This window comes from Balaenoptera physalus (assembly GCF_965194825.1).
Source record: "Balaenoptera physalus genome assembly, chromosome: 15".
NCBI lineage: Eukaryota > Metazoa > Chordata > Mammalia > Artiodactyla > Balaenopteridae > Balaenoptera > Balaenoptera physalus.
This window is the reverse complement of record NC_138894.1, coordinates 31,059,364-31,072,983: the sequence shown is the minus strand read 5'-3', so window position 1 is coordinate 31,072,983 and position 13,620 is coordinate 31,059,364. Positions and strand designations below refer to the sequence as shown.

General features: G+C 39.3%; 1 protein-coding gene and 1 long non-coding RNA gene across 2 annotated transcripts in view; one reads left to right on the top strand and one right to left on the bottom strand.

Moving 5' to 3' along the window:
* Positions 1 to 13,620, top strand: part of POLE4 (DNA polymerase epsilon 4, accessory subunit) — a 200,084-nt gene that overhangs the window by 29,849 nt on the left and 156,615 nt on the right. The gene's annotated exons all lie outside the window — the stretch shown is intronic.
* Positions 7 to 13,081, bottom strand: LOC309644370. The gene is made up of 2 exons (XR_014254391.1): positions 7,643 to 13,081; positions 7 to 85 (listed from the first exon to the last, which is right to left on the bottom strand). It is a non-coding gene; the product is annotated as an uncharacterized lncRNA (long non-coding RNA).

The following is a 13,620-nucleotide window of genomic DNA, read 5'->3' as shown; positions in this document are numbered from 1 at the left end:
TACTACTTTTAATATTTTTTCTTTGTATTTAATTTTTCATAGTTTGATTAATATGTGTCTTGGCGTGTTTCTCCTAGGATTTATCCTGTATGGGACTCTCTGTGCTTCCTGGACTTGATTGACTCTTTCCTTTCCCGTATTAGGGAAGTTTTCAACTATAATCTCTTCTAATATTTTCTCAGTCCCTTTCTTTTTCTCTTCTTCTTCTGGGACCCCTATAATTTGAATGTTGGTGCATTTCATGTTGTCCCAGCCGTCTCTGAGACTGTCCTCAATTCTTTTCATTCATTTTTCTTTATTCTTCTCTGCAATAGTTTTTTCCACTATTTTATCTTCCAGGTCACTTATCCCTTCTTCTACCTCAGTTATTCTGCTATTGATTCCTTCTAGAGAATATTTAATTTCATTTATTGTGATGTTGATCATTGTTTGTTTGCTCTTTAGTTCTTCTAGGTCCTTGTTAAACGTTTCTTGTATTTTCTCCATTCTATTTCCAAGATTTTGGAACATCTTTATTATCATTACTCTGAATTCCTTTTCAGGTAGACTCCCTATTTCCTCTTTGTTTGTTTGTTCTGGTGAGTTTTTACCTTGCTCCTTCATCTGCTGTGTGTTTCTCTGTCTTCTCATTTCACTTAACTTACTGTGTTTGGGGTCTGCTTCTTGCAGGCTGCAGGTTCATAGTTCCCGTTATTTATGGCGTCTTCCCCCAGTGGCTAAGGTTGGTTCAATGGGTTGTGTCGGCTTCCTGGTGGAGTGGACTGGTCCCTGTGTTCTGGTGGATGAGGCTGAGGCTGGATCTTGTATTTCTGGTGGGCAGGACCATGTCTGTTGGTGGGTTTTGGTGTGTCTGTGACCTTATTATGTATTTTTTTTTTTTTAAAGGTCAAGTGTTTTTTTTTTTTTTAAATTTATTTATGGCTGTGTTGGGTCTTTGTTTCCGTGCGAGGGCTTTCTCTAGTTGTGGCAAGCGGGGGCCACTCTTCATCATGGTGCGCGGGCCTCTCACTCTCGCGGCCTCTCTTGCTGCGGAGCACAGGCTCCAGACACGCAGGCTCAGTAATTGTGGCTTACGGGCCCAGTTGCTCCGTGGCATGTAGGATCTTCCCAGACCAGGGCTCGAACCCGTGTCCCCTGCATCGGCAGGCAGACCCTCAACCACCGCGCCACCAGGGAAGCCCTCCTTATTATGTTTTGAGGCAGCCTCTCTGCTAATGGGTGGGGTTGTGTTCCTGTCTTTCTAGTTGTTTGGCATAGGGTGTCCAGCACTGTAGCTTGCTGATCGTTGAGTGGAGCTGGGTATTAGTGTTGAGATGGAGATCTCTGTGAGAGCTTTCATCATTTGATATTATGTGGAGCCAGGAGGTCTCTGGTGGACCAATGTCCTGAACTTGGCTCTCTCACCTCAGAGGCACAGGCCTGACACCTGGCTGGAGCATGAATACCCTGTCAGCCACACGGCTCAGAAGGAAATGGAGAAAGAAAGAAAGAGAGAGAGAGAGAGAGAGAGAGAGAGAGACAGAAACAAAGAAAGAAAGAAAGAAAGAAAGAAAGAAAGAAAGAAAGAAAGAAAGAAAGAAAGAAAGAAAGAAGAAAGAAAGAAAGAAAGAAAATAAAGTTATTAAAATAAGAAATAAATTATTAAAAATAACAAAAACTAAGAAGTAATAAAAAAAGAAAAAAAGAAAGAAGAGAGCAACCAAACCAAAAAACAAATCCAACAATGATAATAAGTGCTAAAAAGTATACTAAAAAAAAAAAAAAAAGGACAGACAGAAGTGTAGGACAAATGGTAAAAGCAAAGCTATACAGACAAAATCACAGAAAGAAGCATGCATATACACACCCACAAAGGGAGAAAAAGGAAAAAATATATATATATTTTTTTAAAAAGGAAGAGAGCAATGAAATCAATAAACAAATCTACCAATGATAATAAACTCTAAATACTAAACTAAGATAAACATAAAACCAGAAACAAATTAGATGCAGAAAGCAAACCCCAAGTCTACAGTTGATCCCAAAGTCAATTTCCTCAATCTTGGGATGATTCATTGTCTATTCAGGTATTCCACAGATGAAGGGTACATCAATTTGATTGTGGAGATTTAATGTGCTGCTTCTGAGGCTGCATGGAGAGAGTTCCCTTTCTCTTCTTTGTTCGCACAGCTCCTGGGGTTCAGCTTTGGATTTGGCCCCGCCTCTGCATGTAGGTCACCTGAGGCCATCTGTTCCCCACCCAGACAGGATGGGGTTAAAGTAGCAGCTGATCAGGGGGCTCTGACTCACTCAGGCCAGGGAGAGGGAGGGGTATGGAATGTGGGCTGGCCCTGCAGCAGCAGAGGCCAGTGTGTCATTGTAACCACCTGAGGCATGATGTGTGTTCTTCTGGGGACGTTGTCCCTGGATATCGGGACCCTGGGAGTGGTGGGCTGCACAGGCTCCTGGGAGGAGAGGTGTGGATAGTGACCTGTGCTTGCACACAGGCTTCTTGGTGGCTGCAGCAGCAGCCTTAGCGTCTCATGCCCGTCTCTCGTGTCTTCGCTGATAGCCGTGGCTCGCGCCCATCTCTCTAGCTCGTTTAGGCAGTGCTCTGAATCCCCTGTCCTTGCACACTCCGAAACAATGGTCTCTTGCCTCTTAGGCAGTTCCAGACATTTTCCCAGACTCCCTCCTAGCTAGCTGTGGCACACTAGCCCTCTTCAGGCTGTGTTCACGCAGCCAACCCCAGTCCTCTCCCTGGGATCTGACCTCTGAAGCTCGAGCCTCAGCTCCCATCCCCCACACATCCCAGCAGGTGAGCAGACAAGCCTCTCAGGCTGGTGAGAGGTGGTTGCCACTGATCCTCTGTGCGGGAATCTCTCCACTTTGCCCGCTGCACCCCTGTTGCTGTGCTCTCCTCCATGGCTCCAAAGATTCCCCCCCACCACCACCCTGTCTCTGCCTTTGAAGGGGCTTCCTAGTGTGTGGAAACTTTTCCTGCTTCACAGCTCCCTCCCTGAGGTGCAGGTCCCATCTCTATTCTCTTATCTCTGTTTTTTCTTTTTTCTTTTGCCCTGCCCAGGTACGTGGGGGAGTTTCTTGCCTTTTGGGAAATCTGAGATCTTCTGCCAGCGTTGAGTAGGTGCTCTGTAGGAGCTGTTCCACATGTAGATGTATTTTTGATGTATTTGTGGGGAGGAGGGTGATCTCCACGTCTTACTCCTCTGCTATCTTGAAGCTATCCCCCTATAGATGTATAATTTTAAGCAGAAAAGGGAAAAAAGAAGCCATATAGTGGCATATATGTGACTGATCTATCTATCCATGTATCTATCTATGTATCTGTGTATCTATGTATCTATCTATCTATGCATACGCATACCATTTTTGTAAAAATGAATGTGTGTGAGTATGCGTGTATGTGTATGTATAGTTAACATTCTAAGTGGTAAGCAAGAGAAACGAACAATGGTTGATTTTAAACAGAAAAGGAATTTAATGTCAAGTAGCTCGTAGGATCAGCAGTAGCCTGAAGAAGCAGGCTTGGAAAGTGGGTGGGAAGAACGGGAAGCTGGACAACAAGAAGCACAGCTAGATTCCCCCAAAGGATAGGTCTAGTGAGGACACCTCTGCTGTCCTCGGAGCAGGGACTCCTCAGTTGCCCCCTTCCCTCAACCTCTGTCAGTGCTGCTTGCTGGTGCCACCACTACCCCTGGCCAACAAATGCTGCCATGCTGCCACCACCCACACCCTTCCTGTCTTTGCACCATTAATTCTCTATACAAAGGCCCAGTCAGAGGATTGGCCAAGGCTGGTTAGGAGATGGCAGCCAGCTGCAGAGGGACTGGATGTGCAGTTGTCTGGAGATTTTGACTCCTATAGATGTGGCCCCTACTAAGTCTCCTCCTCTCATGGTTTTTCTTTTTCTAGTATTTTTTTGTTTTCTTTTAATGCTTAAGCTTTTGATCCATCTCGAACTTACTTTTGCCTATAGAGTGATGTAGGGAGCCAATGATACTTCTTTTCTGGATGGCTACTTAGTTATTCATATGCCATTTAAAACATTCATCCCCACCCCTACCCTCAGCACATGATGTTTTGAAATGCCACCCTTTTAAAAAAAATTGAGGTATAGTTGATTTACAATATTGTGTTAGTTTCTGTGTACAGCAAAGTGATTGAGTTATACATATATATATATATTCTTTTTCATATTCTTTTCCATTATGGTTATTACAGGATATTGAATATAGTTCCCTGTGCTGTACAGGAGGACTTTGTTGTTTACCTATTTTATGTATGAAATGCTACCCCCCCCCCCCACTCTTTTTTGGTGGTGCCATGCAGCTTCCAGGATCTTAGTTCTCTGATCAGGGATCAAACCCACACCCCGGCAGTGAAAGCGCTGAGTCCTAACCCCTGGACCACCAGGGAATTCCCAAAATGCCACCCTTTTAATGTATTAAATTCCATACATGCTGGGATATATGTATTTATGGATTCTCTGTTCTGTTCCATTGACCTATTATGTACCAGTACCAAATTACTTGAGTCTTTTGTCAAAATAACTCATATAATGTTTTTTAAACTTTACATTTTGAAATAATTTCAAACTTAAGGTGCAAGACTAATACAAAAGACTCCCATATCACCTTCACCTAGATTCATTTTCTCTATTTATCACCCTTTATTATATATATTATTATTATATAATTTTTATTCTGAACTTTTTAAGAGTAAATTGCAGACATGATGCCCCTTAACTCCTAAATACTTCAGTAACTTTTTTCTAAGAACAAGGGCATTCACTTACTTAACCATGAGACAGTGATAAAAACCAGGAAATCTAACCTTGTTACAATCTAATGTAATGTATGGATTTATTCAAATTCTGTCAATTGTCTGTCTCAATAATTGAATTTTCATAATTTTTTTCTTATTGAGATGCAATCCAGGGTCATTCCTTTTATCTAGTTTTCATGTCTTTTTTTTGGTCTTCTTTAATCTGTATCAGGTCTTTAGGTTTTGTTATTCATGATTTTGACATTTTTAAAGAAAATGGGCCATTACTTTTTTTTTAGAATATAATTTGGGCATGTACAAAATTTTAAAAAGTCACACAATATAGTATTTGTATCAATATCTGTCAGGGTCCTGGCAGAAAACTAAGGCACTCAAGAAGTTCAAGAGACTTTAGTAAAGGGGCAATTTTCAGAGGTGAGGGTGGGATTAAGATTCACAGCAAGGGACATTGAGAAGCTGTTCCCGTTCCTGGGCCTGAAGGAGCAAGGGGAGGAGACGTTGCACAAGAGCTGGTGAGAGCTGGAGCTTGGATGAGAAATGAATGCCCTGCCCAGAAACACCCCGCAGCTCAGGGAGATTACCACAATGCAGGAAATCCCTCCCTCCTTCCACACTTTTATCTCTGCAGTGCCTCCCAATGGCTGATTCAACCAGAATCCAGGGGCAAAGAAACATCAAGGTCAGCCTCCTGGGGCTCAGAGTAGGACAGAGAAGGGTAAGAAGCAGATGGGAGAAGGACAGTGTGCATGTAGAGCAGAGAGAATGCCTGGCACGGTACTAATAGGCTTATAATGAGAATCAGCCATGCCTTTCCCACTCCTGTCCCAGTCATAATCCTCAGAGACAACCATGTTCAGCTATTCTAGTTTTTCTCTTTGCTATTTACTTCCATAGTTTTTTTCTTTTTCTTTTTCAGGGAAAGGCATTTTGTGTTAAATATAGCAGTGTGTACATGTTGATCCAGAACTCCCAATCTATCCCTCACCTCCACCCTTCCCTTCTGGTAACTGTAAGTTTGTTCTCTAAGTCTGTGAGTCTTTTTCCGTTTTGTAAATAAGTTCATTTGTATCATTTTTTATGAGAATCTGCAACAAGTGATATCATATGATATTTGTTTTTCTCTGTCTGACTTACTTCAATTAGTATGATAATCTCCAGGTCCATCCATGTTGTCGCAAATGGCATTATTTCATTCTTTATTTTTATATTTACAATATAGACACTTTGTATATATGTACCACATCTTCTTTATCCATTCATCTGTCAGTGGATATTTACATTACTTCCATGTCTTGGCTACTGTAAACAGTGCTGCAATGAACAATGGGGTACATATATCCTTTTGAACCATGTTTCTCTCCAGATATATGCTCAAGAGTGGGATTGCAGGATCATATGGTAGCTCTATTTTTAGTTTTTTAGGGATCCTCACACTGTTCTCCATAGTGGTGGTACCAATTTACATTCCCACCAACAGTGTAGGAGGGTTCTATTTTCTCCACACCCCCTGCAGCATTTATTGTTTGCAGATTTTTTGATGAAGGCCATTCTGACTGGTGTGAGGTGATATCTCATTGTAGTTTTGATTTGCATCTCTCTAATGATTAGTGATGTTGAGCATCTTTTCATGTGCCTCTTGGCCATCTGTATGTATTCTTTGGAGAAATGTCTCTTTAGTTCTTCTGCCCATTTTTTGATTGGGTTGTTTGTTTCTTTGATATTAAGCCACACGAGCTGTTTGTAAATTTTGGAGACTAATCCCTTGTTAGTCACATCGTTTGCAAATATTTTCTCACATTCTGTGGGTTGTCTTTTTGTTTTGTTTATGGTTTCCTTGGCTGTGCAAAAGCTTTTGAGTTTAATTAGGTCCCATTTGTTTATTTTTATTTCCATTACTGTAGGAGGTGGATCTAAAAAGGTACTTCTGCGATTTATGTCAAAGTGTGTTCTGCCTATGTCTTACATTTAGGTCTTTAATCCATTTTGAGTTTATTTTTGTGTATGGTGTTAAAGAGTGTTCTAATTTCATTTTTTAACATGTATCTGTCTAGTTTTCCCAGCACCATTTATTGAAGGGACTGTCTTTCCTCCATTGTATAGTCTTGCCTACTTTGTTGTAGATTAATTGGTCATAGGTGCATGGGTTTATCTCTGGGCTTTCTATGCTCTTCCATTGATCTATATTTATGTTTTGTGCCAGTGCCATACTATTTTGATGACTGTAGCTTTGTGGTATAGTCTGAAGCCTGCGAGCCTGATTCCTCCAGCTGTTTTTCTTTCTCAAGATTGCTTTGGCTATTCAGGGTCTTTTGTGTTTCCAATAAATTTTAAGATATATTTGTTCTAGTTCTGTGAAAAAATGCCATTGGTAATTTGATAGCGATTGCATTGAATCTGTAGATTGAATTGGATAGTATAGTCATTTTGACAATATTGATTCTTCTAATCCAAGATCATGGTATATCTTTCCACCTGTTTGTGTCATCTTTGATTTCTTTCATCAGCGTATTATAGTTTTTGGAGTACAGGTCTTTTGTCTCCTTAGGTAGGTTTATTCTTAGGTATTTTATTTATTTATTTATTGATGCAATGGTAAATGGGATTGTTTCTTGAATATCTCTTTCTGATCTTTTGTTGATAGTGTATAGAAATGCAACAAATTTCTGTGTATAAATTTTGTATCCTGCAACTTTACCGAATTCATTAATGAGCTCTAGTAGTTTTCTGGTGGCATCTTTAGGATTTTCTATGTATAATATCATGTCATCTGCAAACAGTGACAATTTTACTTCTTTCCTAATTTGAATTCCTTTTATTTTTTTCCTTCTCTGTTTGCTGTGGCTAGGACTTTCAAAACTATGTTGAATAATAGTGATGAGAGTGGACATCTTTATCTTGTTCCTTACCTTAGAGGAAATGCTTTCAGTTTTTCACTGTTGAGTATGTTGTTAGCAGGAGCTTCGTCATATAAGGCCTTTATTATGTTGAGGTATGTTCCCTCTGTGCCCACTCTCCAGAGAGTTTTTATATAAATGCGTGTTGAATTTTGTCAAAAGATATTTTTCTGCATCTATTGAGATGATCATATGTTTTTTATTCTTGTTTGTTATGTGGTGTATCACACTGATTGATTTGTGGATATTGAAAAATCCTTGCATCCCTGGGATAAAATAGACAACTGACGGGAACATAATGTATAACACAGGGAACTCTACTTAATTCACTGTGGTGTCCTAAATGGGAGGGGAATCCAAAAGGGAGGGGATATATGTATATGTATGGCTGATTCATTTTGCTGTGCAGTAGAAGCTAACACAACATTGTAAAGCAACTATACTCCAATAAAAAAAGAAAAGGAAAGAAAAAATAGAAACTAAAAGAAATAATGAAAACTGCTACTGTGGTATCTTGCTGCTCAAAGTATGGTGCAGCAACACCAATATCACCAGGATCTGAAACAGAATGTACAGTTTAATAAGATCCTCAAGTGGTTGCATTGCTCAGGAAAGTTTGAGAGGCACTGTTTAAGGAAAAACCTCAGTCTTTCCTCCTTTTTACCACCCTCACAACACTTCTGACACCAGATGTGTGGGGGTTTTCCCCCACCAAGCAACTCTCTGTGACACCAGCTGGGTGTCCTACAACTTAACACCATTCTGACACCATCTACCTGAAGATAGTGTCAGATCCCACAGGTTAAGGACCCAGTCCCACATGATGCCATCCCACTTCACATGCCAATCATAAGTCCAGGTTGTTACCAGTGCTTCTGACCTATCAGCTATAAATCTGAGGTTTCCATTTTCCCCTCCTCAGATTCGATTAATTTGCTAGAGTGGCTCACAGAATTCAGGGAAACAAGTTTACCAGTTTATTAATGGGTATGATAAAGGATACAGATGGACATCCAGATGAAGAGATACATAGGGTGAGGTGTGGGAGGATCCATAGCACAGGAGTTTTGTCCCTGTGGAGCTGGGGATGTGCTCACCAATATGGAAGCTCTCGGAACCCCATACTATTGGGATTTTTTGGAGGCTTCCTCATACAGGAATGATCAATTATGAATTCCATTTCCAGCCCCTTTCCCTTCTCTGGAGAATGGAGGGGTGGGACTGAAAACTCCAAGCATCTAATCATGGCTTGGTCTTTCTAGTGACCAGCCCCCATCCAGGATCACACCAAGAGGCACCTTATTAGAACAAATTTCCTATCACCCAGGAAATTCCAAGGGATTTAGGAACTCTATTTCAGGAACTGTGGTGAAAGACCAAATATTAGAACAAAAGATGCTCCTAGTGCTCTTTTTTTTAAAAAAAAATTTACATTTTATTTTATTTATTGTTTATACAGCAGGTTCTTATTAGTCATCAATTTTCTACACATCAGTGTATACATGTCAATCCCAATCGCCCAATTCATCACACCAACACCCCACCCCCCATGGCTTTCCGCCCTTGGTGTCCATACGTTTGTTCTCTACATCTGTGTCTCAATTTCTGCCCTGCAAACCGGTTCATCTGTACCATTTTTCTAGGTTCCACATATATGCATTAATATACGATATTTGTTTTTCTCTTTTTGACTTACTTCACTCTCTATGACAGTCTCTAGATCCATCCATGTCTCAACAAATGACCCAGTTTTGTTCCTTTTTATGGCTGAGTAATATTCCATTGTATATATATACCACATCTTCTTTATTCATTCGTCTGTCAATGGGCATTTAGGCTGCTTCCATGACCTGGCTACTGTAAATAGTGCTGCAATGAACATTGGGGTGCATGTGTCTTTTTGAATTATGGTTTTCTCTGGGTATATGCCCAGTAGTGGGATTGCTGGGTCATATGGTAATTCTACTTTTAGTTTTTTAAGGAACCTCCATACTGTTCTCCATAGTGGCTGTATCAATTTACATGCCCACCAACAGTGCAAGAGGGTTCCCTTTTCTCCACACCCTCTCCAGCATTTGTTGTTTGTAGATTTTCGGATGATGCCCATTCTAACTGGTGTGAGGTGATACCTCATTGTAGTTTTGATTTGCATTTCTCTAATAATTAGTGATGTTGAGCAGCTTTTCATGTGCTTCTTGGCCATCTGTATGTCTTCTTTGGAGAAATGTCTATTTAGATCTTCTGCCCATTTTTGGATTGGGTTGTTTGTTTCTTTAATATTGAGCTGCATGAACTGTTTATATATTTAGGAGATTAATCCTTTGTCTGTAGATGCATTTGCAAATATTTTCGCCCATTCTGAGGGTTGTCTTTTCGTCTTGTTTATGGTTTCCTTTGCTGTGCAAAAGCTTTTCAGTTTCATTAGGTCCCATTTGTTTATTTTTGTTTTTATTTCCATTTCTCTAGCAGGTGGATCAAAAAAGATGTTGCTGTGATATATGTCAAAGTGTGTTCTTCCTATGTTTTCCTCTAAGAGTTTAATAGTGTCCGGTCTTATATTTATGTCTCAATCCATTTTGAGTTTATTTTTGTGTATGGTGTTAAGGAGTGTTCTAAATTCATTATTTTACATGTAGCTGTCCAGTTTTCCCAGCACCACTTATTGAAGAGACTGTCTTTTCTCCATTGTATATCCTTGCCTCCTTTGTCATAGATTAGTTGACCATATGTGCATGGGTTTATCTCTGGGCTTTCTATCTTGTACCATTGATCTCTGTTTCTGTTTTTGTGCCAGTACCATATTGTCTTGATTACTGTAGCTTTGTAGTATGGTCTGAATTCAGGGAGTCTGATTCCTCCAGCCCCGTTTTTTCCCCTCAAGATGGCTTTGGCTATTCGGGGTCTTTTATGTCTCCCCACAAATTTTAAGATTGTTTGTTCTAGTTCTGTAAAAAATGTCATTGGTAATTTAATAGGGATTGCATTGAATCTGTAGATTGCTTTGGGTAGTATAATCATTTTCACAATACTGATTCTTCCAATCCAAGAACATGGTATATCTCTCCATCTGTTGGTATCATCTTTAGTTTCTTTCATCAGTGTCTTATAGTTTTCTGCACACAGGTCTTTTGTCTCCCTAGGTAGGTTTATTCCTAGGTATTTTATTCGTTTTGTTGCAATGGTAAATGGGAGTGTTTCCTTAATTTCTCTTTCAGATTTTTCATCATTAGTGTATAGGATTGCAAGAGATTTCTGTGCATTAACTCTGTATCTGGCAACTTTACCAAATTCATTGATTAGCTCTAGTAGTTTTCTGGTAGCATCTTTAGGATTCTCTATGTATAGTATCATGTCATCTGCAAACAGTGACAATTTTACTTCTTCTTTTCCAATTTGTATTCCTTTTATTTCTTTTTCTTCTGTGATTGCCGTGGCTAGGACTCCAAAACTATGTTGAATAATAGTGGTGAGAGTGGACATCCTTGTCTTGTTCCTGATCTTAGAGGAAATGCTTTCAATTTTTCACCATTGAGAATGATGTTTGCTGTGGGTTAGTCATATATGGCCTTTATTATGTTGAGGTAGGTTCCCTCTATGCCCCCTTTCTGGAGAGTTTTGAGCATAAATCGGTGTTGAATTTTGTCAAAAGCTTTTTCTGCATCTATTGAGATGATCATGTGGTTTTTAGTCTTCAGTTTGTTAATATGGTGTATCACATTGATTGATTTGCGTGTATTGAAGAATCCTTGCATCCGTGGGATAAATCCCACTTGATCATGGTATGATCCTTTCAATGTGTTGTTGGATTCTATTTGCCAGTATTTTGTTGAGGATTTTTGCATCTATATTCATCAGTGATATTGGTCTGTAATTTTCTTTTTTTTTAGTTTCTTTGTCTGGTTTTGGTATCAGGGTGATGGTGGCCTCATAGAATGAGTTTGGGAGTGTTCCTTCCTCTGCAACTTTTTGGAAGAGTTTGAGAAGGATGGGTGTTAGCTCTTTTCTAAATGTTTGATAGAATTCACCTGTGAAGCCATCTGGTGCTGGACTTTTGTTTGTTGGAAGATTTTTAATCACAGTTTCAATTTCATTACTTGTGATTGGTCTGTTCATATTTTCTATTTCTTCCTGGTTCAGTCTTGGAGTTTGTCCATTTCTTCCAGGTTGTCCATTTTATCGGCATAGTGTTGCTTCTAGTAGTCTCTTAGGATGCTTTGTATTTCTGTGGTGTCTGTTGTAACTTCTCTTTTTTCATTTCTGATTTTATTGATTTTAGTCTTTTCCCTCTTTTTCTTGATGAGTCTAGCTAATGGTTTATCAATTTTGTTTATCTTCTCAAAGAACCAGCTTTTAGTTTTATTGATCTTTGCTATTGTTTTCTTTGTTTCTATTTCATTTATTTCTGCTCTGATCTTTATGATTTCTTTCCTTCTGCTAACTTTGGGTTTTGTTTGTTCTTCTTTCTCTAGTTCCTTTAGGTGTAAGGTTAGATTGTTTACTTGAGATGTTTCTTGTTTCTTGTGGTAGGCTTTTATAGCTATAAACTTCCCTCTTAGAACTGCTTTTGCTGCATCCCATAGGTTTTGGATCATCGTGTTTTCATTGTCATTTGTGTCTCTAGGTGTTTTTTGATTTCCTCTTTGATTTCTTCAGTGATCTCTTGCTTATTTATTAGCATATTGTTTAGCCTCCATGTGTTTGTGTTTCTTACGTTTTTTTCCCTGTAATTGATTTTTAATCTCATAGCGGTGTGGTCAGAAAAGATGCTGGATATGATTTCAATTTTCTTAAATTTACTGAGGCTTGATTTGTGACCCAAGATATGATCTATCCTGGAGAATGTTCCGTGCACACTTGAGAAGATAGTGTAATCTGCTGTTTTTGGATGGAATATCCTATACATATCAATTAAATCTACCTGGTCTATTGTGTCATTTAAAGCTTCTGTTTCCTTATTTATTTTCATTTTGGATGATCTGTCCATGGTGTAAGTGAGGTGTTAAAGTTCCCCACTATTATTGTGTTACTGTCGATTTCCTCTTTTATGGCTGTTAGCAGTTGCCTTATGTATTGAGGTGCTCCTATGTTGGGTGCATATATATTTATAATTGTTATATCTTCTCCTTGGATTGATCCCTTGCTCATTATGTAGTGTCCTTCCTTGCCTCTTGTAACATTCTTTATTTTAAAGTCTATTTTATCTGATATGAGTATTGCTACTCCAGCTTTCTTTTGATTTCCATTTGCATGGAATATCATTTTCCATCCCCTCACTTTCAGTCTGTATGTGTCCCTAGGTCTGAAGTGGGTCTCTTGTAGACAGCATATACATTGGTCTTGTTTTTGTATCCATTCAGGAAGCCTGTGTTTTGGTTGGAGCATTTGATCCATTCACCTTTAAGGTAATTATCGATATGTATATTCCTATTCCCATTTTCTTAATTGTTTTTGGTTTGTTTTTGTAGGTCCTTTTCTTCTCTTGTGTTTCCCACTTAGAGTAGTTCCTTTGAATTTGTTGTAGAGCTGGTTTGGTGGTGATGAATTCTCTTAGCCTTTTCTTGTCTGTAAAGCTTCTGATTTCTCCACTGAATCTGAATGAGATCCTTGCAGGGTAGAGTAATCTTGGTTGTACGTTCTTCCCTTTCATCACTTTAAGTATATCATGCCACTCCCTTCTGGCTTGTAGAGTTTCTGCTGAGAAATCAGCTGTTAACCTTACGGGAGTTCCCTTGTATGTTATTTGTCATTTTTACCTTGCCGCTTTCAATAATTTTTCTTTGTCTTTAATTTTTGCCAGTTTGATTACTATGTGTCTCTGTGTGTTTCTCCTTGGGTTTATCCTGTTTGGGACTTGCTGCGCTTCCTGGACTTGGGTGGCTATTTCCTTTCCCATGTTAGGGAAGTTTTCAACTATAATCTCTTCAAATATTTTCTCTGGTCT